The 24,742-nt window shown below is 40.0% G+C and overlaps 1 protein-coding gene across 14 annotated transcripts in view; it reads left to right on the top strand.

Annotated features, from left to right (window-relative positions):
- LOC145516674 (uncharacterized) overlaps positions 1-24,742 on the top strand; it is a 201,996-nt gene that overhangs the window by 19,475 nt on the left and 157,779 nt on the right. For 13 of the 14 annotated variants that reach the window (XR_014061642.1, XR_014061643.1, XR_014061641.1 and 10 more), the window contains one exon: positions 19,841-19,915. The gene's annotated coding sequence lies outside the window, so the exon portion shown is untranslated. Of the gene's footprint in view, positions 1-19,840; positions 20,231-20,386; positions 20,542-24,742 lie in introns of those variants that run through there. The other variant, XR_014061649.1, reaches the window with a different exon arrangement.

The raw sequence follows: 24,742 nt of genomic DNA, 5'->3' as shown, positions 1-24,742 counted from the left end.
TGGGTTGGGGATGGAAGAAAGTAGTTGGCCAGATATCAAGAGATGTATTCATGAGATTGATTTGTACGTTGAAATACACAGTGTCCCCACGTGGAAGTTAATCCCTTTTGTTATTTGAATTACTCTTCTCCAAAACATCTCTAACTTTTCTTTATCATTCTTGAACCAATGAGAATTGCACACAGGGGACAGAGGGGTCCTGTCTGATCTGCTTTCTGATCCACTGCGTGCATTCAGTGTCACCAGAGACTCTGTTCTGGTGTTTTGAGAGAACAGTCTAGAATTACTCTTGTGCAAAGGTCCATGGCAGGTGCCATCACCCCCAAGAGGCCTCTCGAGACCTCTCTCCTGGCTTAGTCCAGGGTCCCCAGGAACTCTCACAACACCTGTCTTATAATAGCACATCATACTCTATTACTATTATCGATCTGCTTATGCACATAGCTGGTGACTTTCCTTTCTAATTTCTCTTCCAGGTATTTTAAAATTATATTAAATAATTATAAAACAAGCAAAAGTCTAGGGATTCTGTAACCAGTTTACACAGAGAAGTGTTGATTTACCCCAGTTGTCTGTTTGCTGCTCTGAACAATGAGTGTTAATAAATAAATCATTCAATGGTAAAGTGATTTTTATTTTAAAAGATGTTTATTCATTTGTAATAAGCCAGCCCTCTGTAAAGAGGAAGGAATTGGCTTTAAGATCCCCTTGCTAGTTTCCTTTCCTCATCACTCTTCACACAACTTTGTACTGCACAGCCTAAGTGTCTGAGAGATTAAAGATAAAAAAGAAGGGCTCTTGTTCAAAAGGAAATTTGGTATATATGTGTATGATTCTTTTTTTAAATAGACTTTATAGATACAGTTTTTCTTTTGGTTGTGCCATGTGGTATATGGGATCTTAGTTTCCTGGCCAAGGATCGAATCTGTGCCTCTGCATTGGAAGGCAGAGTCTTAACCTCTGGACTATCAAGGAAGTCACTAGATTTTATATTTAGAGCATTTTTAGGTTCATAGCAAACTTGAGTAGGAAATACAGAAATTTCCCTGCCTCATCACACACAGAACTTCCCCATATCAACATCTCCCACCGGAATGGTACTTATATTAGTAGATGAACCTATGTTGATATATCATTATCACTCAAAGTCCCTAGTTGGCCTGAGGGTTCACTCTTGGTGTGTTAGAGTATATAGGTTTTTACAAATGCACAATGACATGTATTCACATACAGAATAGTTTCACTGTTTAAAAACCCTCTGTGTCCACCTAGTCATCCCTGCCTGCCTCCTAATTTCTGGTAGCAGCTGGCCTTCTTAAGTCTTCTCCACAATTTTTTTTTTTGCCTTTTCTAGGATGCCATATAGGTAGAATCATGCAATACTTAGTCTTTTCCATTTGGCCTCTTTCACTTTATAATGCGTATTTATGTTTCCTGCATGTTTTTTCCTGGTTTGATAGCTTACTTCTTTTTGTGTCTTCAGTCACATCCAACTCTTTTCAGTCTCACGGACTATAGCCTGCCAGGCTCCTCTGTCCATGGGATTTCCCAGGCAAGAATACGGGAGTGGGTTGCCATGCCTTTTTCCAGGGAATCTTCCTGACCCAGGGCTCAGACCTGTGTCTCTTGCATCTCCTGTATTGGCAGGCAGGTTCTTTTTATCACTGAACCACCTGGGAAGCCCAATTAGTGCTGAATAATATTCCATTGTCTGGATATACCACAAAAAGGAAAGTTTTTAATAAACATGGTATAAAATAAAGAACACAAATCATTATGCACAGCTTGATGAATTTTCATAAAATAAACACACCTATGTAGCTAGCACCCAGATCCAGAAACAAACCATTTCGGCACAGAAGACCCCTGGTATCCAGTTCAACTCAATGGCCCCCTAAAGGCTAACCACTATCTTGACCTCTAACACCATGTATTAGTTTTGCCTGTTTAGACTAGTTTGGATGTAGACTTTGGAAACATTTCTTTCAATCAGTAACCTAGAAAGCAAGGAGTGATTTCCTCCTACAATCCGGCATAAAGCTAGTTTAGTTTTTTTGAAAGAAAGTGTTAGTCACTCAGTCGTGTTTGACTCTTAGCAACCCCATGGTCTGTAGCCTGCCAGGGTCCTCTGTCCATGGGATTTCCCAGGCAAGAATACTGGAGTGGGTAACCATTCCCTTCTTCAGGGGATCTTTCCAGGTTTAATCCCTGGGTCTCATGCATTACAGCAGATTCTTTACTGTCTGAGCCACCAGGGAATCCATAGTTTTAACAACTATATTATGGTTATAATAGGTGATAACTTGAGGAGAAATTGAAACTGGGAAATATTGATAGCTTAGTGAAAAATTGTGTGGACAAAATAAAAGCATAAGAAAAAATAACATAGATGAGAGACATGACTCATGCTAGGTTGGTTCAAAATGAGGATTTGTCTCAGGCATTATAGATGTGCCCTGAGGAATGAACAGAGAAGCCCTTGTCACCTGAGACTCCATGAAGATTTAAGAATGCTTAACAATTTTAACACTGTTAAAATTGTTCATCAATTTAGGGCAACCTACTGACCTGTTGAAATTTTTTTTTCAGTTAGGCAAGGAGATGAGCAGTGTCTGTAAAAAACATATGATCTCATATCGATGTTCAGTGCCAAGAACATTTCTCATTCACTTTACTGAGTCACAGTAAAAACTTCAAGTGTTTCTGGATGAAACCTTCAATCTGGGGATGGCATGCATGACTAAAAATGGCTTTTCAAGTTAGCATCTTTTGTCCATCCTTACAAAACAAGCTCACTTCAGTATTCCATGTGTAGGTCAAAGGAAACACAGTAATTCTAATCTGGAGCTGAGGGATATACACTCTAGGGGGTGAGTTGGGCAATTTCCATGGTCTAAACTTCCTGGTTATATGCTTATCTGGCATATTTGTTGAAAATGTGTTTAACTTTGTTAATAAAGTCTTGATGGATTAGATGAAAAACCTTCATGAATATTTTCCCAACTCAATCTCATGGCAGAGAACATTAGATAAGCAACAGTTTCCCTACTACTTCATAAATCTTACCAGAAGAATAGATGCTGGAGATCACCTTGTATTCAATACAAACAATAGTGTTTCAATAGCTCCTTGAAGCAAAACTCAACTGGAGACATTTGATTAGTGCTGCAAACATTTGTCATTTTTGGCTGTCAACATTTTTGAGGTCTTTTCACATTTTGTTAATTTTCTACATAGGTGAAAACTCGGTAGACTTCACATTCCCAGAATGCCTTGTGTGAGGGTAAAATGATTGACCTGACTTCAGCCAGTTAGAACATCTACAAGAGACCTGGGTTCAGGAGTAAGAATCATGAAGAAGTGGCTGGGTAGAAGTATTAATCTTTTGTACTACTCAGGGGCAAGGAATGTTGCTGCTTCTGAAGCATCAGTTTGCTCAGCAGCAATGGTCATTTTTTACAAAAGATGCCCCAGTGTGGTTGGGTATTTATTCACAACTGTTTAGCCCTAAAGTCTGGGCTTTCTGGCCCTAATGAGCCATCTGTGAGTTACTCAAAACCCTTTCATAAATTCCTTGCCTACTTAGAGTAGCCACAGTGAATTCTGTTGTTTGTAACTAACAACCTGTACCATTTACATCAATTAAATATTTTCTTTTTTTTGGTATACACAAGGGAGCTGGGATGTGCCTAACATAAAACTGAAGTCTAGAATTACCTTACCCATCTCATCTTCACCTTAGAGACATATGGAGTCCAATATCCCTTATTGTTGACTAATAGAAACAAGTTTATACTTTCCAAGAGTAGCTTATTTGTTACATATTTTTAAAGATCCATTTAGTATAGCTTATATTTTGTTTTTATTTTTTTAACTGGTAAATGTAACAACATGATTTTTTTAATGAAATTTATTTTAATTAATATTTTTTCTTGGGAAAAATAATACAGGTAATAGCATATGTGGTATACGATATGAAAAAATCATGAAGGTGATACACAAAGGACAGAAATAGAGAAAGGAGTTCTGGAATCTCCCTAAAGTAGTCAGGGAAGGGATCACTGAGAATAGAGCACAAGACAGCTACTAAGGCAGGAGATTTTAGGCAAAGAGGAAAGAGGGAACTCCAGGCAGAAGGACCAGCAAGTGAGAAAACAAGAGGGCAGGTACAGCATGGTCCATTCAGGAAAATTCTTGTGGTACAAAATGACTGGAGAATAAGTTATTAGACTGAAGGAAAAGTCTGGTAAGAAAAGATAAAGACTCAAGTCATGGTCTCTGATCAGAAAGAGCCTCACATCCCTTGTATAAGATTTTAGATGTTGTGAAGATTGGGGAGCAAATGAAGAGTTTTAAGTGCTAGAACATGTCATCAAGTTCACTTCTTAGAAATATAATATTTAAAGCGATACCCTAATTTCAATAGAGACCAAAACTTTATTTAAAAAGAGAGAGAGAGAGAAAGAGATAGTGCTCTAATGGTGGATTCTCAGACATCATTCAGAAATGAGAAGACTGTTCCCAGCCTAACATTATTCTTTGTATTCTGCTTACCTATAAATCTGGCTATGTAGGAAAAGAAAACAATGTTTTTATAGTTCACTGTAATCCCAAAGTAGCTTCAGTGATGAATACAGTCCCCTGAATATTATTAAAGCTCATATTAGAACACTAGTGAATCACTTCTTGGCCTTTTGGCTAAGATCAAGTGTAAAACACTGGCTAAATTGTCAATATTGAAAAATGCCATCTCCCTGCTGACATGGGTGGCAAGTCATGAGTGAGGGACTGTGGGCAACTTCATGTTCTCTCTTTTTGCCCGTGCCAGGTTCCTTCTCAGACCCCTGGTGTGATCTTAGGACAAGCCGTCTTTCACAGAGAATTCTTTTTCTTTTTTCAAATCTCATACTCAATACTTATATTGATATCTTGGTTCTAGACATTAACTGGTAGTTTATTGCATTTTTAGTTATATTGTCTTTCAATATTGAGAAGCAAGCTGTCAATTTGATCTCAAATTTTCATGCACATTTTTAGGATTCTTCATTAAGGTGTGATCATGATGCTTTCACTATTATGTGGACAAGGACCTGAGCATGACTGGAAGAAGCCAGGTTGCAAGAGAATCAGAACTCTTCCACAGCCTTTCTGCGTCCCTGATACTTTCCTCTGAGAGCCTCATGTTCGTGGGTTCTGTAGTCTCGCTTTACTTTCCATGGCCGCACTGGACAATCTTCATAGGATTGGTTCAACCCGACACTTTCCTTTCTGCAATTATTTTTTATCCAGAGCTGAATGGGGCTGCTAGATGTATCAAGACATCTTGGACTGCTTGATAAGTAGAGAATTCTGACTGTCTATATGTGTAGCTTTCTGTTTTTCTACCTCTCTCCTGTATCTTCAACTGCTGGTCAAACAGTGAAATATTGAGTTAATCATTTGTTTTGTTCGCAAGTTAACTAACAAACCACTGAGACAAATATGCTTATTCTACTAAATTGACATTAGTATTTATGTGTAGATATAGAGGTATGTAAACGTAGACATGCATATACATATGGATAGCTAGAAATACTTGGAAATGAGTGAACTAGCGGTTTTAGAACTCCACTGATAGGTTACTAATGCTGAACATGTGATGGTAACAACACCCCCCCGCCAGGCCTTTCATTCTGCCTTTGTCTAATTAATATAAACTCTTGAAGCAAATCCAAGTGACTGAGTGATTTGCTATTCTACTCATTTTCCCATTATATTTGAAACCATCATACTAAATATATATACCAATCTACATTTGAAAGCTTCTAATTCGGGTGTTCCTAGCCTTTCTTGTTTAGTTTCTGTGGGCCTAAGATGTTTAACTAAGATCCCAAATGTTTACAAAGTGCCAAGAAGAAGAGCCCTACTAAGGGAGAAGCATGTAGTTGCCACGTGATAACCACACATCGATTGCTGTGGGTCTTCTGCCATGTATTTAGCTGGTCTTCACTACTTAGATAAATATTTTGAGCTTTGGTCCTGTCCCAGGGAGGAATAGAATCATTGATCTTTGACCTGCTTGTCTAACTTCTGATGTTTAACATCACAGTTGTCAATGTAGTGCTGTGCTCTCAGTCTGGATTATGCACAAATTCCAGCAACCCGTTGTCAGCTTTCTCAGAGCTCCATTTGCAACTGGACTGTATTACTGTCCTATTTGATTGTTGCCAATGTTGCTCTTCCTCACTGAAATGATTGATGATGAAATGTCTTTGTAGACACAGGGATGTATTTAAAATCAGCTGAGACTAAGCTGGTGGTTCCGTGGTTGGGATTCCACCTTCCAGTGCGGGAGGTGCAGGTTTGATCCTTGGTTGGGGAGCTAAGATCCCACATGCCTCGTGGCCAAAAACCCAAAAACAGAAAGACAGGAACAATACTGCAACAAATTCGATAAGACTTTTAAAAATGGTTCGCATCAAAAAAATCTTAAAAAAACCAAAAACAAGTGGACTGACAATGAACAGATACAATGTATAGTGACAGAAAGAAAATTATAAGGTTTTAGGTGAAATTGGTGTAAATTTAAACCATAGAAAATGAAAATAAGCCTCCATAATATCTCATGATGAATTTCCTAGAAATAAAAAGAAACTATTTTACTAATCTGAATTCAAATATACAATGTATAAATTAAATAAATCATCATTTATAATTATCTAAAATGTTTTAAATATTTTATTTTTAAAATTTGTATTTAAAAATTTTCACTAACTCGTTTCTTTAGAAATTTTTAAATTAAAAAACTATCATAGTTATAAAAGATTATGAGTGCTTCTTTTTTTTAAAAGTCAAGCAACACTGAAGTATAAGAAATATAGTAAAGAAATTAACAAAAAACTTCAAACACTGACAAATAGCTGACTGACATTTCATGCCTGTCATTCCAGACATCTGTCTTATATATAACATACAAATGGTCCTCATGAACAGAAATAATTTCAGAACATTTGGGGCATACTATACTTGATTTTTATTTGTTTTATTTTTCTTCTAGCTACAGGATAGCTGAATATCTTCATGTTGGATCATTTTGGTTCTTCATGTCAATCATTATCTAATACTTCTAAAGAATTTTTATTTATTTACATTCTTCTGGTTCTATTAAGATGTAATTGCCATACAGCAAGTTTAAGGCACATAGCATAATGATGCGACTTACATATATCATGAGATAATAGTTTAGTAAACATCTATCATCTCATATAGAAACAAAAAAACAGATGAATGGATAAAGAAGATGTGGGACCTATATACAATGGAATATTACTGAGTCATGAAAAGGAACAGAATTGGGTCATCTGTAGTGGTGTGGACGAACCTAGAGTTTGTCATACAGAGTGAAGTAAGTCAGAAAGAGAAAAACAAATATTGTATATTAACTCATATGTATGGAATCTAGAAAAATAGTACAGATGAACCTATTTGTAGGACAGGAATAGAGATGCAGATGTAGAGAATAGACAGATGGACATGGGGTGGACAGGGAGGAGGATGGGATGAAGTGAGAGAGTAGCACTGACATATATACACCACCACGTGTGAAATAGATAGCTGTGAGGAGCTGCTGTACAGCGCAGGGAGCTCAGCAATAGATAGCTGTGAGGAGCTGCTGTACAGCACAGGGAGCTCAGCTCAGAACCCTGTGACGATCTAGATGGGTGGGATAGGGGTGGCCTGGGAGGGAAGTCCAAGCAGGAAGGGATATATGTATACATGTAACTGATTCACATTGTTGTACAGCAAAAACTAATACAGCATTGAATTATACTCCAATAAAAAATAATAAATGAAAAAAAGAAACAAAAGAAAAAAATCTTTTTCCTTGTGATAACAGCTCTTAGGAATCGCTCTTAACTTTCAAAAGTAACATACAGTAATGTTAATTGCATTATTCATGTTATATAGTACGTCCCTAGTACTTACTTATCTTGCAACTGGAAGTCTGAATCTTTTGACCACCTTTGTGACCATGCAGAGATATTACATTATTATAGACAATATTTACTCTTTTTTTTCCCCCAATATATCTGGCTACAACTTTCTCAATTTTAAAAATTCATTCAAAGATCTGGTTTGTGGGTTAAGTAATTTTTGGTCTGTGTTTTTCTATTTCTTTGTTTCTGCTTTGATCTTTATTATTTCCTTTTTTCTACATTGGGTTTCCTGTGCTGTTCTCTTTCTGTTTTTTAAAGATAGAAACTGAGATCATTCATTTGAAGGTCTTTCTTCATTGTCTAATACAGGCATTTAGTGTTATAAATCTCCCCTTAATTATTCATTTAGTGACATCTCACAAATTTTGATATGTTGTATATTTGCTTTATATGGTTCAAAATGATAATTACTTTTCCTTGTGATTTTTCCTTTGACCCATTAGATTATTTAGAGGTATGTTACTTGATTTCCAAATATTTGGGGATTTTCTAGAGAGCTCTCTGTTTAATAATTTCTGATTTAATTCCATTGCAATTAGAAAAAACACATAGTATGACTTGAATTCTTTTATATCTACTCAGACTTATCTTATGGCCCAACATATAGTCCATTATGGTAAATGTTCATGTGTGATTGAAAAGAATGTTTATTCTACTTTTGTTGGAAATTTTCTGTAAATGTCAACTAGATCAAATCTGTTCAAAGTATTGTTCAAATTTTTAATATCTTTACTATTTTTTTCATTTTATCAATTATTGAGATACATACATTGACATCTCTGACTGTTTCGAAATAAACCCAGCCAAAGACATGTAGAGGCAAATTGAGTAACAAAATTGAAGAAGAAGACCACATAATTATATTTTTAAAGAGAGAAGTTTGAAGGTGGGACATCAATTAACACAAAGGAATGAATCACTAGGTATAGAATTGAAGGCATGGGAGGAGATGTGAGCCTTCAAGCACGCTTAATAAAGTAACCAACTATTCTACTTATGAATAAAGACTGGACCCTTCTATTTGTGCCAGTGATGGATTTTCTAATGAAACAAGTTGAAAATGTACATGAAACTAACCAACGTGAAAAAAGAATTTGTCCAGTCATAACAGTCTTTAGGGACAACCTTAGCTGCAATCACAAGCAGCAATATGTAACTGTCATTAACCTTATTCCTCTCACTCTGCAGAAGGTCACTTTATTCGTGAATTGTGCATACACACACTCACACAGATAAGAAGCCATTAACAAAGCACGGGTGTTGGCGGCCCCACCAACTCTATCTAACCCAGTTAGCACATTTTCTAACATCCTGTCATGAAGTCATTGGCAGTGTCGGTGTTCGAAAACTGCATGGCTCAGATGTTTCTAAACCCTTTTAATCCATGACAAAGGCCTCCCTTTATTGTTGTTTTGTTTTCCTTTGCTGCCCTACAGCATGGCAGCCAGTGTGCGCTCCTGATAAGCAGTGAGCCATGCAGACGCGGTTCTGTTTCCTTGTACATATCACCATGCAACCTGCCAAGGCCCCAGTGTGGGAGGCGGCATGGTTTCCCCTCCCCACACCCATAGCCAATGCCAATGGCACCCCGTACAGTGGTTAGCAGGCCAGATAGCTTCAGAAGAAGACGAAATTAATGTTTTGTGTCACAAATGACATTTACCATTGCCTAATTTGGAGGTTATAGCATTGCTAGTGTAAATAAATTCATTCTAATCCAGGTGAGGTAGCAGCAACTTCAAAGTTAGAGCAAAAAGGAAAAGAACCTGCTACAACGATAATGGATTTTTTGAAAGGTTTTTTCCTCTTTTTCTTCCTGGGTTTGCATGGCAGGAATAAAGAGAGGACTATACTGGTTCAAGACACAATGCTGATATTTGCTATTGTTAACAAGAGAGGCCCCTGTGTATCCAGGGGAGTGCAACAATGGAAAAAAGAGTAGACTCTATAAATGGTGAAAGATTGAATAACTGGGTTGAGGAAGAGATGTGTGAATTGGAGCTTGACTAGATTGTGAATTGGAGCTTGACTTTGTAAGTTGGATGACTATCTTGACTGCTGAGTTGGGATGAAGAACCAAGTCAGGGTCCACGTAGGGTGATTCTGTGGGAGAGCTCTGAGCTGCTGGTAGCTGAATGCTGGACGGGGGGAAACTAATGTTCAAGGTAAACTAGAAAGCAGTTGGGACAGAGGAACCAATGTAGAGGGCAATTCAGAATCCAACAGAGAAGACCAGGTGCCAGAAGAGTATTGAGGATCCACGGGATTAAGAGATGGGGATCTATTGCAGGGATAAGAAGTTAATAGCTAAGTCTCGTTTGAAGATGAGAATCAGCAGGATGGAGGACCGCTTCTTAAAAACCCACCCTTCTGTGAGCACGTATGTTTTAATTGTAATGACAAGTCCCTACTGCCACCCCTGGTTCCTAAAGGAGCCTACAAGGTTTTGAAAGCAACCTCGGGTTCTGTGTACACTGCAGATCAGTACTTTTGAGCAGTTTGTGACAAGAGCTGTGGGTCTAAACTCTCAAGGCCTTTCTCATTCTTCTAGTCAGTTTTCAAGTGATCAAAAGCATCTTTTCTCTAGAAACATACACTAAAAGCCAGGGAGCTAAAGAGAAGATAATGATTATATCATAGAGATTTTATTTCCTGAGAATATCTTTTTAGCAAAGCATAGCCCCGATTTCCAATTCTCCAGCTTCCTACCACCTTTTTACTTTTCAGCCTCGTACATGTCACACCTTCCCTGGCACTTGCTACCCTCCACAGAACAAAGACAGAAATAGCCATCCCAGCATTTTAACAAAAATACAGTCTCCTCTCATTTGGGGAGGTGAGAGCCCATTTTCCACCAAATCTGTAGCTGAGGGCTCTATGAGTTTCTATCCATTGGCCAATCAGCTTTGTCATATGGTTTTAGACAAATAATTGAGAGACACCTCCAGTCCTCTTGGGATTCAGCAGTCACCCACTGTGTCCCTCCTTCAGTTTGTTTCAGATTGCCTCCTAATCCACCCGCCTCCTCATCTCAGACTGGTCCCTACAATTTCACACAAGTCCTGAGTTTTCTTTTTCCAAAGTCCCTCTAACCTGCCATTTCCCCAGATCACTGCCTGTAACATCTCTTCTGAACTTGGGGTAACACCCAGTGAATATGCTCTCTCTAGTACAACTGACTGTTCAGTATTCAGAGGTTCTGATTAGCAAATCTGTTTCTCCTCCTACCAGCCATGAAACCACACCTCTGACATCTTTTAAGATATAAGTCAAGTCACATCTCTTAGTTTGCCCTGATTGTACAAGTCAGCACTAATATCTAAGCTTAACTCTCAGCTCCTTCCTTCCTTCCTCTTCTTTCCTTTCTTCCTCCTTTCCTTTGCAGCAAATATTTAATGAGTTCTTAGTGTGCACCGGGCACTCATTCTTTAAGGAAATGGGTTACAGGAGTAAATAAGACATATAAGGTCTTGATTCTTACGGAATTTACATTCAAGAAGGTAGAGACAACAATCAACTGTTAAACAAGAAAATGATCACTCAAGATGTGCAATAGTGAATTGTGGATAATGAATGTGATAAAGAGTGCTCATGGGTACTTTAAATGAGTGGTAGGGAAGACCCCTTTGAGGAGATAACATTTAATCTGTGATCTAAGTAGCAAAAGGAGGACTCTATACTCTGAACTTCCATAGAAAAAATAGCATTCAATGAGTAGAAATTTCCAATGCAAAAGCCCTAAGGTAAAGATAAATTGGAAAGGTGTAATCTTGTCCTATGTTGCTTCTATGGGCTTCCCTTGTGGCTCAGATGGTAAAGAATCTACCTGCAATGCAGGACACCCCAGTTCAATCCCTGGGTTGGGAAGATCCCCCCGAGGAGGGTATGGCAACCCACTCCAGTATTCTCCCCTGGAGAGTTTCAAGGACAGAAGAGTGGTGGGCTACGGTCCCCTGGAGATCCCCTGGAGAAGGGAATGGTAAGCCATAACTATACATGAAATATGTAATGTACATATATAAAGAATATGCAAAATACTTTAATGCTATGAGGAATATCTGCCCTGATTATATGTTCATACATTTTTTTCTCCTCCAGTGGAGTCTCTACAAAGCATTATCCAACCTAGTAAACTCTCAGTCTACATTTGAGGATACTGATTAGGAGGCAGATACATATTCAGGAGGAAAAGTGGCAAATTTGGGGGTAATAGGAAGTGAATTTCTTCTTCAGCTTTCTCTAGACTGAATGATGCTTAAACTCAAGAGAGAAATTAATATATGATTCATCAAGATTTATACTTATGCATACACCTAACTCTTGACTTTTTCTCATTGACATTTATGGTGCAAAGTTCTTTTAGCTTCCCCCTTTCACAAAGTGACCCCGTGCTCCACATCGTCCACTAACCAGCTTACCCTGGCTCAACTGAACACATTGTAAAATTACTTTCAGTATGAGTGAGAACCCATCGTCACATTTTATGACTGGTACAATAAAGAACAAGAAAACGCAACTTTTAAATTATAATATGCATAGTATGGAGCTTTTAACTCAGTGGGACATACAGGGAATGGTGTCATTAACAAAAAGAAGAGGAAGAAGAGGAGGAAAAGGCATTATTGTGCGCTTAGTGCTGCCACTGGTTGTGTTTGGGTCTGCAGTGCAAAGAGTGGAGCAGAACCTCATAAAACAAGGACTGTGCATGTATCATCACTTTGCTCCTTGAACTCTATAAAGTTTTCTGAATTGAAAAATAATGTAACAGCACAACTTCCATCAGTGAACGGAGCTGTGTGAACTTGCTTGTCTTGGTTTTCCAGCAGCGGAAGTACAGAAAATGCAACAAGAACACTCAGATTTCAGTAAGGCTGGGTCGCCAAGCAGCCGTGTTGGGATGGATGGAGTCCAAGGCGGGACCCAGCAGCCTCCACACAGGTGTGATTTGTGAAGGAGGCTGCAGAGAGCAGATCAGCTGTTTCACAGTCTGGTTCAGGTTTCATACAGAAAGAGGAAAGCGATGATAAATTTGCAAGTACACAGGCACAAAAGGTTCCCCACCACAGCTGGTACATCTCGTTCCACTCTTCACAAAATCAAGGACAACCAGCACTGGCTGTTAAAAGCCTCATGATTTTCAACTACTGAGAAGAGCTAAGAGTAAGCAATATACAGACAAATTGTGGATTTGTTACCAGTTCTTCGTGACAAACATTGAATTACTGATTATATGGGAAGTAATCTTCATTTCTGTTCTTTTTGATAATAAATGTTCAGGATCCAAAATGCCTGGGGGCAAATCCTGCCTCCAGAATTTACAAATGTTAAACAACTTCAGTGAAGTTACTTAAACGTGCTGTTTCTCAGTTTTCTCATCTGTAAAGTAGAAATATTATTGGTATATACCATATAGAATTGTGAGGATAAGGGAGGTGGTTAAAGTTCTTAGAGCTCATACTAAGAACTCAGAAATTCTCTGCTAGTGTCCTAACAGAGGCTGCACAAAACACTAAGACACTAACAGAACTCTAGTCCCTGGGAACCAGTTTATTTTATAGCAAGAAGCACACACACACACACACACACACACACACACACACGTACACTTAACAAAGTTCAGTGGTGATACCTGCTCTCTGAGGAGAAACAGATTTAGAATCGGAATATGACTTAGTTATCCCATGAGAAATGCTTGGGGAAAGCCACACTGCTCATGGATCTTTAATATGTTAAAAATGGATCAGAAAGTCCCATGCCGCCCCCTGTTGCTGTATCCCTCATCCAATAAAGTGACTCCTCTGACCCCTGTAGACTGTTTCTCAAATGTCGACTCAAGCATTGAGTGCTTGACTGCTTCTTCACGTGGTCTTTAAAATAGCCTTGCAGACATGTCACACAGAGGGCTGTTAATCATCAGTGGAGGGCTCCAGGTAAGCAGTCACCTTCAGAGCTGTGCCCACAGCAGCATCACCTGGGGAGCTTTAAATACCCAAAGCCAGGGCCCCACGTGAGATGACAGGTCAGATTGGGTGGATGGGGCCCAGGCACTTGTGTGTGAGGCTCAGGGACAGTTGGCAACCACTGAGGTGACAACTGCTTTTATTTTATGAACAGGGACATCCAGGCCACTAAAGTGATGTACTCAAGGCCACCGGAGCTCATGAGTGGCAGAGTCAGGATTAGTCTAAGGCATTTTTTTTTTCCCTAGGAGATTTTTAACCCAAACAAAATGCCAGCGGTTCTCAAGTGGAGGAGGGATTGCAGGAGAAGAATTGCATATCCGAATCACATGGAATTCTTTTTGAAGAATCGCCATCACCACCTCTACCACCACCTCTTCCCTCTTTCTTGTCCCACCCGTCATGTTGTCTAGGGATCTGATATGATGCTAGTGCATACTTGCTCAGCAAATGTTCCCAAACATCTAGACCTGAGAAGTGCGGATCCTATCCCATCATGAATCTGTAGCCCCAAATCTTTGCTTTTAAAAAGCTCCTCAGCTAATTCTTACATGAATCTAGGTTTGAGAAATACTAGATGCTCAGATTCTCAGCTTTTGAGGCAGTGGCACATCATGCATCATTAATAAGACTTGGGTAAAGGATGGACAATGATAGGGTGTCTTGAAAGGTGGTACTGAAATGAGGATACAAGATCCCAGGAGGCACAGGTCTATAACAGACATCCCAGATCTGCCTCACAGGTGTGGCCAGGACTTGGTATGACCTCCTATAATTCCTTGTTATTCCAAATAATTCAGTTGGAATTAAGACTCCTTTGTTTTCTCTTATTTGCTCTGTCTATGAAATCTTGGTGTTTATCTCCACTGTGTTTACATTGGACACTGGGGGTAGACATGGATATTTTTGAAAACAGCCCCTGCTGCCAAAGCTTTGGAGAAATCCTGACACATAGGGGCTTTTCATGAACTTGCTGATACTGTATTACATATCATACCAGGGTTCATAAAAGAAAAAAACAAACAGTGTCTGAGACCCTAAGAGCAACACCACCAACATGCCCTCCCTTTGTTTCTTACCAATAATCAGACGAGATCGGGTGCGTTCAGGGTGATTTGGCCATAGACACTTACTAATAATCAATTCTGCTAGTTATGGGAGTTTCAGTTGTTGGGGTGATGGTATATTTGGCCAAGAGTGCTGCTAAACTTGGGGGCATTGTGAATGATTTTGTAATTTGGAAGGAATTTGGCATATATATGCTGGTGAATTGGGCTTAAGTCTTTTTAATGCCCGCTCCCACAACACAGGTAGCCTCATGATCAGTGCTTCCTAGGATTCTTTCAGCCAGACTGTTGCGATATTTATCTTCCTAACAGCCCAGTGAATATGGTAAAATCTATTTCACCAGTGGGGGCATCTTTCTAGAACCACTGAATGGACCAGTGCAGCCACAGCTCGCCGCCCTCCACAGGGACCTTCTATTTGTGCTGGGGTCTGCAGGAGACAGCGGCCTGGATGGGGCTTCTCCCCAGGATTCACAGATTCATGCTTCTCAGGGCAGCAGCCTTACGGTCCAAGTGTGCTACAATATAAAAAATCAGGGCTTTTGCTGAAAGCCTTCCTTTGTCTGCTTGCTAACCTAGTTTGCCATCCAAAAGATTCCACAGAGTTGATGTTTCCGTTCCTTTAATTCAGTGTTTGGGATGACACAGCCCCAGCCCAGCTGTCTCCCAAGCGAAGGGGTGTGTGTGTAAATGTTACCCAGTGTTTTCTCGGCCTCTTTTCTTTCTTTGGGTCGGAAGCAAGGCTGTCACGCTGTATGTTGTTATTTAAGGGGTATGCTGAGATGTTTCCTTTCTGCGATGGAAAAGATCTTTTCAAGGGAGCCTCTTTATTCCTCTGACATTTCCACTGTTGAAAAGCTGACCCAGTTCCCGCAGAATGACAAAAGAAGCACACAGAGAAAACAGATTCCCCCCGGGGGAATGATAAACCCAGGTGAACTCTGGCCAACTGAGTTTCCCTCAGAGCACCGGGCAAACTGCCAGAAAGCTGAGGAAGAGTCACTTCTCAAAAATATGTGGACAAATTAGGATCTGCTCAGCTTTGAGCTGCCTTTCAGAGTTTGTCTTTTTTATAAGAGGCCACAGGAAAGTTAATTCAGTTCCACACTCAGCCTGTGTGCACTGATGTCTGGACATCTGGTCTACCATTTGTCTTCCTTTGGTTCTAGAGGGTCTTATTGCTATGCTATGCTATGCTAAGTCGCTTCAGTCGTGTCCGACTCTGTGCGACCCCATAGACGGCAGCTCACCAGGCTCCGCCGTCCCTAGGATTCTCCAGGCAAGAATACTGGAGTGGGTTGCCATTTCTTTCTCCAGTGCATGAAAGGGAAAAGTGAAAGTGAAGTCGCTCAGTCGTGTCCGACTCTTAGCGACCCCATGGACTGTAGCCTACCAGGCTCCTCCGTCCATGGGATTTTCCAGGCAAGAGTACTGGAGTGGGGTGCCATTGCCTTCTCCACTAGAGGGTCCTACCTGGGGTCTAAGGATTCACCTTTAAGCCTGGGTTTCTGAGTCAGCGTGAATGAACCACAGAAGTTTCCAAGACTCCAGAGACTTGAGTCAGCTCACATTCACTATAGGTATTGGCCTCTCCAGAAACTAGCACTACTATTGAGTTGTAGAATCTGGGAAAAGGAAGGAAATAAATGGATATAGTACTAGGTCCTGTATACCTCACACAGCTTTAAACATTACAGTTGTTTGTCTAATCATTGCTCAGAAAATTCTGAATAGAAGTTGATCCCTTTGCTTGCAACTCTTCCCAGATCCTCTGTATTTAGCAACATTTCAGCCTTTTTCTTCCCTGATAACTAGAGAGAGGCTCATAGTTTAATTTCCCTCTACTCTGTTTCCTCTTATTAGGATGAGTCTGAATTATAAAAACCATGACTGCTTTTCTGACTGGCCTATAATTCGGCATTTTATGTACAAAGTAAAGGGGAATTCTTTAGGATACATGTTCTTTTCATCAGATTCTGTGAGCAAAGAACATCAATAGATGTATCCACTTGGCTTGTCTCATTCCCTATGTTTTCTTAGATCATATTCTCTATCCTTTACATTTTCAATTGAATTTCATTGATTCCTTTCAACTATCTTTTTTCCATTTAGTCATTCAAACAACAATTTCTGTAAGTACTTGTAGGTATTGCCCTAGAGAATGGAACAAAAAGACTCCTTGCCCTCTTAAGAGATGATGGTAGGTGGAAGAAATCAACATAAGAGCATCACAGTATCATCAGAACCAAGTATTGATGCTGGAAGAGAGGCAGATACAGAGTGCCTTGGGAGCAGAAGAAATAAGAATCCCTTATTCTACCAGGGAAGATTGCCAGTCAAGATTACTGGAGAAATAGCAATAACCTCAGATATGCAGATGACACTACCCTTATGGCAGAAAGTGAAGAGGAACTGAAGAGCCTCTTGATGAAAGTGAGAGAGGAGAGTGAAAAAGTTGGCTTAAAACTCAACATTCAGAAAACAAAGGTCACGGTATTTGGTCCCATCACTTCATGGCAAATAGATGGGGAAACAATGGAAACAGTGACAGACTTTATTTTTTTGGGTTCCAGAACAGCTTCAAATGGTGACTGAAGTCATGAAATTAAAAGACTCTTGCTCCTTGGAAGAAAAGCTATGACCAACCTAGACAGAATATTAAAAAACAGAGATATTACTTTGCCAACAAAGGTCCATCTAGTCAAAGCTATGGTTTTTCCAGTAGTCATGTATGGATGTGAGAGTTGGACAGTAAAGAAAGCTGAGCGCCGAAGAATTGATGCTTTTAAACTGTGGTGTTGGAGAAGACTCCTGAGAGTCCCTTGGACTGCAAGGAGATCCAACCAGTCTATCCTAAAGGAGATCAGTTCTGGGTGTTCATTGGAAGGACTGATGTTGAAGCTGAAACTCCAATGATTTGGCCACTTTATGAGAAGAACTGACTCCTTGGAAAAGACCCTGTTGCTGGGCAAGATTGAAGGCAGGAGGAGAAGGGGATGACAGAGGATGAGATGGTTGGATGGCATCACAGACTCAGTGGACGTGAGTTTGAGCAAGCTCCAGGAGTAGGTGATGGACAGGGAGGCCTGGCATGCTGCAGTCTATGGGGTTGCAAAGAATCAGACATGACTGAGCAACTGAACTGAACTGAACCAAGGAAGAACTGGAAATGTTTCACGAATGAGTTATAGGTGATAACAGTACAGCACTGAGCAAACAGTGGGTTAACTTGTCCTGTCTACTTTTTCATACTCCCTAGCTGAAGGTGAGAATGAAATCATGATTTTCCTCTGTGTGAACTTAAATCAATTTTTGAAAACTTTACAGAATTAATGTTTAGCAAAAGGTAATAATGAGTCAGTGGCATTAAATCTATCAAATATTCTCAATGAAGAAATCTTGGCGATAATGATGGAAAACTGTTTCTCACACACACATGTGCACAAGCATGAATTTAGTTACACATACAAGTAGCTCAGATGGTAAAGAATCTGCCCGCAATGCAGGAGACCTGGGTTTGATCACCGTGTTGGGAAGATGCCCTGGAGAAGGAAATAGCTACCCACTACAGTATTCCTGCCTGGAGAATTCTATGGACAGAGAACCCTGGTGGCCTTGGACTACAGTGCATGGGGCTGCAAAGAGCTGGACACAATTGAGGGACCAATGCTTTCACTTTCACATATCCATTTTACCCTAGTGGCAGATTTGTGAGTGGGAGAGGCAGGTGTGAAGTGATGGCTATATAGTCATGGTACACCATCAAATCACTCCTGAGAAGGCCATAGACCCTCTGACCATCCCCTTGTCCCAAGTGTTAGGAAGGGCCATCTCCATGGCCATACCAGCTCCACAAGGACCAAGATCATCACACCATCTCTGTCTCTGTGCCAGTGGATTTATCACTCAGTCAGTTTTCTGAATGTCTAAAGTGTGTTCAACCCTAAAGAAGAGAAAAAATATTTGTTGTCACTGTTTAGTCGCCAAGTCGTGTCCCACTGTTTGCAACCCCGTGGACTTCAGCCAGCCAGGTTTCCCTGTCCTTCACTATCTCCCAGAGTTTACTCAAACTCATGTCCATTGAGTCGGTGATGCCATCCAACCGTCTCATCCTCTGTCACCTCCTTTTCCCCCTGCCCTCAATCTTTCCCAGCATCAGGGTCTTTTCCAAAGAGTTGGCTCTTTGCATCAGGTGGCCAAAGTATTGGAGCTTCAGCTTCAGTATCAGTCCTTCTAATGAGTATTCAGGGTTGATTTCCTTTACAATTGACTGGTTTGATCTCCTTGCTATCCAAAAATATATATTTTATTTAATGCCTTCTATGTGCCAAGATCATGCTTCTGCCTTCATGTATTGTCATCTCACTTAAACCTCATAATAATCCTGTAAGACAGACATTGCCATTTCTAAATTTCTTTCCAGTAAACCAAGTCTCAGAGGAGTTAAAATGCCTGGCCAATATCACATAGCTTTTAAGTCATCTTCCTTTGTCATAAAAGGTTTATGGATCAGGAGCTAAACTGTGTGTGTTGGAGTTCATTCTTACATCTGTGTCCTAGCTCTGAGACAGATATATAATACTGGGTCATCTTGGAAAAATTTCTTCCTCTTCCTTAGCCTCAGTTTATCTGTAAAAGTAAGATAATACTAATTGCAGAGGTTTATAAAGATTAAATGAGACAGTGGTTATAATGTGATTAACCCTTTGTCTGGTACACAGCAAGCACCTAATATAACAGCTGTCCTAAAAACGGTTAATTTGGGAGTTCAGGTCTGTTTTCACTACATCACTTCCATAGGAAACCTTGGTGAATTTCCTTTTTCCTTTTTTTCCAGCTCCGCCCTTAATGTCAAAGAGATGTCACCGGTTCAAGGCCAGAGCCTAATGGACCATGAACAAGCAGCTTTCAGGTATGAGCCACCAGCTGGGATGCTTGTTACTCATCGTCCAATCCTCTCTCTCCTTCTGCAGCTTAGTCCCTAGTGGCCTCTAAGAATAAAAAGAGCAGCTATTTTGGGGCACACATGGCATGTGAGGATGTTTTCGTTTTACTGAGTGGTACAGGCAGTAATCCAATTCCAAATAGTACATAAAGCTAAATGACGGAGTTAGCTGAGTATACCTGAAAAGGCCAACATTCAGCTCATGATTATTAAATGCCTACCTAGCTAGACACTAGTCAGACAAATAATTCACAGCCCTGTCTACCACGGGCTCAGGGTCAAGTCAGGAAGACCAGCAAAAGAACAGCGTCCATGTAGGGCACAGGGCACTACCAGCCTTGCACAAAGGGTTGCAAGCTAAGGCTGCAAGTGTCCCACCTCAGCATCCAGGTTGGCACGTGGACAGCACGTGAGTGGTATGGATGACACCTGGTCAAGCCTGTCATCCAAGCCATCCTGTGACTGAGCTCCATTCATATTAAAGGGTGAGTATTTCCCCAAATTTCCTTGACTGTTTGTCTTGATCTATTATTACAATTTCTTCCCATGTAAGTACTTAAATTTTAAATGTAAAATAAATGCTGTTGGTCACTTCACACAAAGTTTTGAAATATGAATTCCTTAACTGGATTATGAGACTTTCTCTATTTTTTCTGGTGGAAGATCAAAGGTGAGAACCTGATGGATAGGCACAAGGGTGAATGCATGGCCAGGATGTGCTAACATTGCCAAAAACATGAATCCACTTCACCTGGGTTTGGGAGTGGCTGAAGGAAGAAGATGCATTCCAGGACAGAAAGGCAAATCTGAGCTTTACAGTGGGAGTTAGGAAAACTTGCATCAACATTATTTAGATTTCTTTAAATACCTCCTTATAAAGCTTTGGTCATATCTAAAGAAGTTCAGTTAAGTGTGTGAATGTGTGTGTTTTTCTTTTGAGAATTGTGAAATACCAAGATGCTTGATAATACAGTGCATCAAGAGCATTGGGTAGTGGTACTTGGCTGCTATGTTTTAGACTTTGCAAATACAATGACTGTTTTGGAGATAGTTCCTTACACCTAGTTCTGTGCCTGGCTTTGTGCTGGGCTATGGAACACGAGATGTGTCTTCTGGGTGGCTTCTGTTCAGAGGCTGACACAGAGATCTCACCTACAACTGAAAAAACTTTGAGCAGGTATATTAATCAAATGATGAAAAAGAATAACACTCCAAACCAGCATGGGGTAAATGCTGCATATAAATCTTTGCATTACTGCAAACCTCGAAGGTACTGCAACTACCCTCAGGTGCTTTGGAACCGTTCCAAAATGCATAGTTTAGTTAAATGCACCTATCCAGATGTTGAGATAAAATTAAGATCTTTCTTGGACTCCATACTAGAGAACTCCATCACATCTCTACATGACTAAGTCACTTCCTAAAGTGTTTAGTGTGATGTGAAGTGCCTAGAAGAGAATTTCAGAGAAGCTGGAAATGGCTAAAAAGTTAGAAAAGAAGTATTATAAGAAAAAAACAACTAGATAAGACCATTCTACTTATAGAAGAGAGCTAAGTGAAAATAAAATCTCTTCCCAGGTGGAGTTAAACTAAAACCTCCACAAGCCCCTTAGAAGCCAGAGGAAAGTGGGTGAAAAATAAGTAACTTAAAGTGAGCTAGTGGGAAGGGTCGAGCATGAATCCAATTTTGTGCTTAATCTCCTGGCAAATTGGAATGGATCCTCAAATCCATAGTACTTTTCTCCAGAAATCTGGGGAATTTGATTAATATTTGCTCCACTTTGCCATGGTACAATGCCAGAAGGCAGATAAGATATTGGGTATCTTATACTAGTTCAAGTTCTCTGGGACGCAAGTAACAAAAACTGACTAACAAAAACTGACTAACAAAAACTGAAAGGGAACTTACTTGAAGGGCTGGGGTAACTTACTGAATGCAAAAGAAAGCTGAAGTTACCAAACCATATAAAACAATTTGGGGAAGGAAAAAGCCCATAAGCCTTCTCTCCTGGGCTTTGATATCAAGATGACTCAAGTCTTCTGTTCTAAGGCATGTCTCTCTGGCCCCAGGGAGAGAAAAATCTGTTGGGTCTACCAGCAGCCCTGACTGATTGTGAGGCCAAGAGCAGGAACAGGGACAGAATATAGACAGGGCAGCTGGGAGTCAACTCCTATATTTTAGGAGTAGTTGCCAGAGGAGAGGGGACCCCTGTAAGCCATTCCCAGAGAGGTCTACAGCTCCCAAAATGGAGCTGTTTGTTACAACAGTGCATGGTGAGGAGTTGTTTCTAAATTCCATGGGTTGAGGGTAGGGAGAGGGAGAAACAGTAAAGAAGGGTATACATCAGAGGAAGAAGCATTTGCGTTTACTCTGACAGAGAATATTGTGATGAAGAATATTGTTAAATATGGAATGTATGCATACGTGCTTGCTAAGTTGCTTCAGTCATGTTCAACTCTTTGAGACCCCATGGATTGTAGCCCGCTGGGCTCCTCTGTCCATGGGATTCTCCAAGCAAGAATACGGGAGTGGATTGACATTCCCTCCTCCAGGGAGTCTTCACAACCCAGGGATCAAACCCTTGGTTCTTAAGTCTCCTGCATTGGAAGGCAGGTTCTTTACAACCAGCCTGGGAAGCCTTATGGAATGTCTCCTCCCTAAAAAAATGAACTGTAAAAATGGAAAAGGATCATGCTTGGAAATAGGATATATTCTCCTTTGCTAACAATGGCTAGGTTGTAATTCTGTTAAAAAGACAAGATGACCTCCTGAGGTTCCTCTCACTAAGATTTTGTGATTTTGTGGTAAAATGTTCCCATATTGCAGATCAGCATTTATTAAAATATGTCCATTAGATGTTAATCATTACATGTTCTATGAATTACAGAATTCCAATTTCATCAGGTTTGAGAACTACTAAAGTTCATGTTTGCTGCTGTTGTTTGTTTTTCTTGTTTTGTTGTAGAATTTCTCCCAGTATTAACACATACCATGATTCTTTAAAAGGTGAATAAGATTATAAATGTGTAGATAGGAAAGACCCCTAGTGGGGTTTGGGGAGTTGTTAGGCAATCAATCCACCATACTGCTTTAAAACCCTAATCTAGTCTGGAGGTTATGGTTGACTTTGCCAAGACTTGAGTTCAACTCACATGGGAAGGATGTGGGGGAATTTGAGATAGGTAGGTGAAGGGAGAAAGGACTGGAGGAAAAAACATTTCACGTGCTGGAGACAGCCCATCGGAAGGTCCCTGTGCAGGATAGAACTTCATGCATTAAAGTTACTGAAAGAAGCCCAGTGTAGCCAGTGTATCAGGGGAGGTAGACAGGGGTTAAAACCGACTTTGGGAACAAATTAAATAATTTGAATTGCTCCCTAAAATTAGTGGGAAACTGTTAGTGGAGTCTAACCATGAGAGTGACCCAGGTCCTCAGAATCTTATATTATTATTAGTCTTTCCCCTCTTCCTCATAGGTTTTGTAATCTTATGGTATCGATAATCTTTAAATTCATTGCTAGACTCTTTTCAGAGAAAATGAGTTATTCTAAAATTTAGTTCAACCAACTATCTTAGAGAGCTGCATGCTGAGGGAAAGCAAGGGACTGATTTCCACATCTGGTAGTTTAACATCCCAGCTGTGATACTCAATGGTGAAAAGTTGAAAGTCTTTCCTCTAAAATTAGAAACAAGGTAAGGAGTAAGATGTTAGCTGGGTGTTTGTCCTAAATGGCTTTTATTATGTTGAGATATGTTCCCTCTATACCAACTTTGATGAGAGTTTTTATCATCAACATGTGTTGAATTTTGTCAAATGCTTTTTCTGTATCTATTGAGATAATGTGATTTTTTCCTTCCTTTTGCTAATGTGGTATATCACATTAATTGATTCATGAATATTGAACCATCCTTGCCTCCCTGGAATAAGTCCCACTTGGTCATGCTTTATGATCCTTTTTATATATTGTTGAATTTGGTTGCAAATATTTTGTTGAGAATTTTTGCATCTATATTCATCAGATATATTGACCTGTGATTTTCTCTTTTTGTAGTTTCTTTTCCTGGTTTTGGAATCATGGTAATGTTAGAAATGTTACAAATATTAGAAAGCTAAACAAATAAAACTATACTTTCTAAGCTCTTGCAACAAGATCTGGACACGGTCTGTGTTCTACCAAGTAGATGCATCAGCAACAGACTTGGCAGAAGAAATGAGCCATGAAAAGCAGTGCTGGCAGGGGGCTAGGGAAGGGCAGATGAAGGGCACTGGGCTTCTTAGCTCTTCTGGCAAGCACAACTGCAGAGACACTGGGTCCTTTTGTGGTTAAAGTTCTGATGAGGGTTTGAGTTTCTCTAACATCATAGGAACCTTGTGATGAGTAACAAAAGGAGGCAGCAGTGAGATCTCTGCTAGAGCCATCTAGAGGAGTTTGGGTGGTTCTTCTGGCTGCTCTAATTCCTGATGGCTCTCTCCTAGCTTGTTTACTTGTCCCTTCTGAAGTTTCTGTAAACTTCTAACTATCCTCTAAAAATTCTTTTCTTCTTAAGCTAGGTAGAGCATATCCTGTTTTTGCAATTAACTGAGTATTACAGGTCTCCTGTTCTATACCCTTATTGTTCACTATACTTTTCCTTCATAGTATATATCACAACTGCAATTAAATAATTGTTTAGTTTTAGTGTGTATCTGTCATCTCCACTGGATGACAAACTCCCTGAGGGCCAGAATTGGGTTGTATTTTCAGTGCCTAATATCATACCTGGCACACGATAGGTGCTCAATAAGTATTGGTG

This window comes from Giraffa tippelskirchi, chromosome 8 (assembly GCF_054371585.1).
Source record: "Giraffa tippelskirchi isolate mGirTip1 chromosome 8, T2T-mGirTip1v1.2.pri, whole genome shotgun sequence".
Lineage (NCBI taxonomy): Eukaryota > Metazoa > Chordata > Mammalia > Artiodactyla > Giraffidae > Giraffa > Giraffa tippelskirchi.
This window is presented reverse-complemented; position numbering and strand designations above follow the sequence as displayed.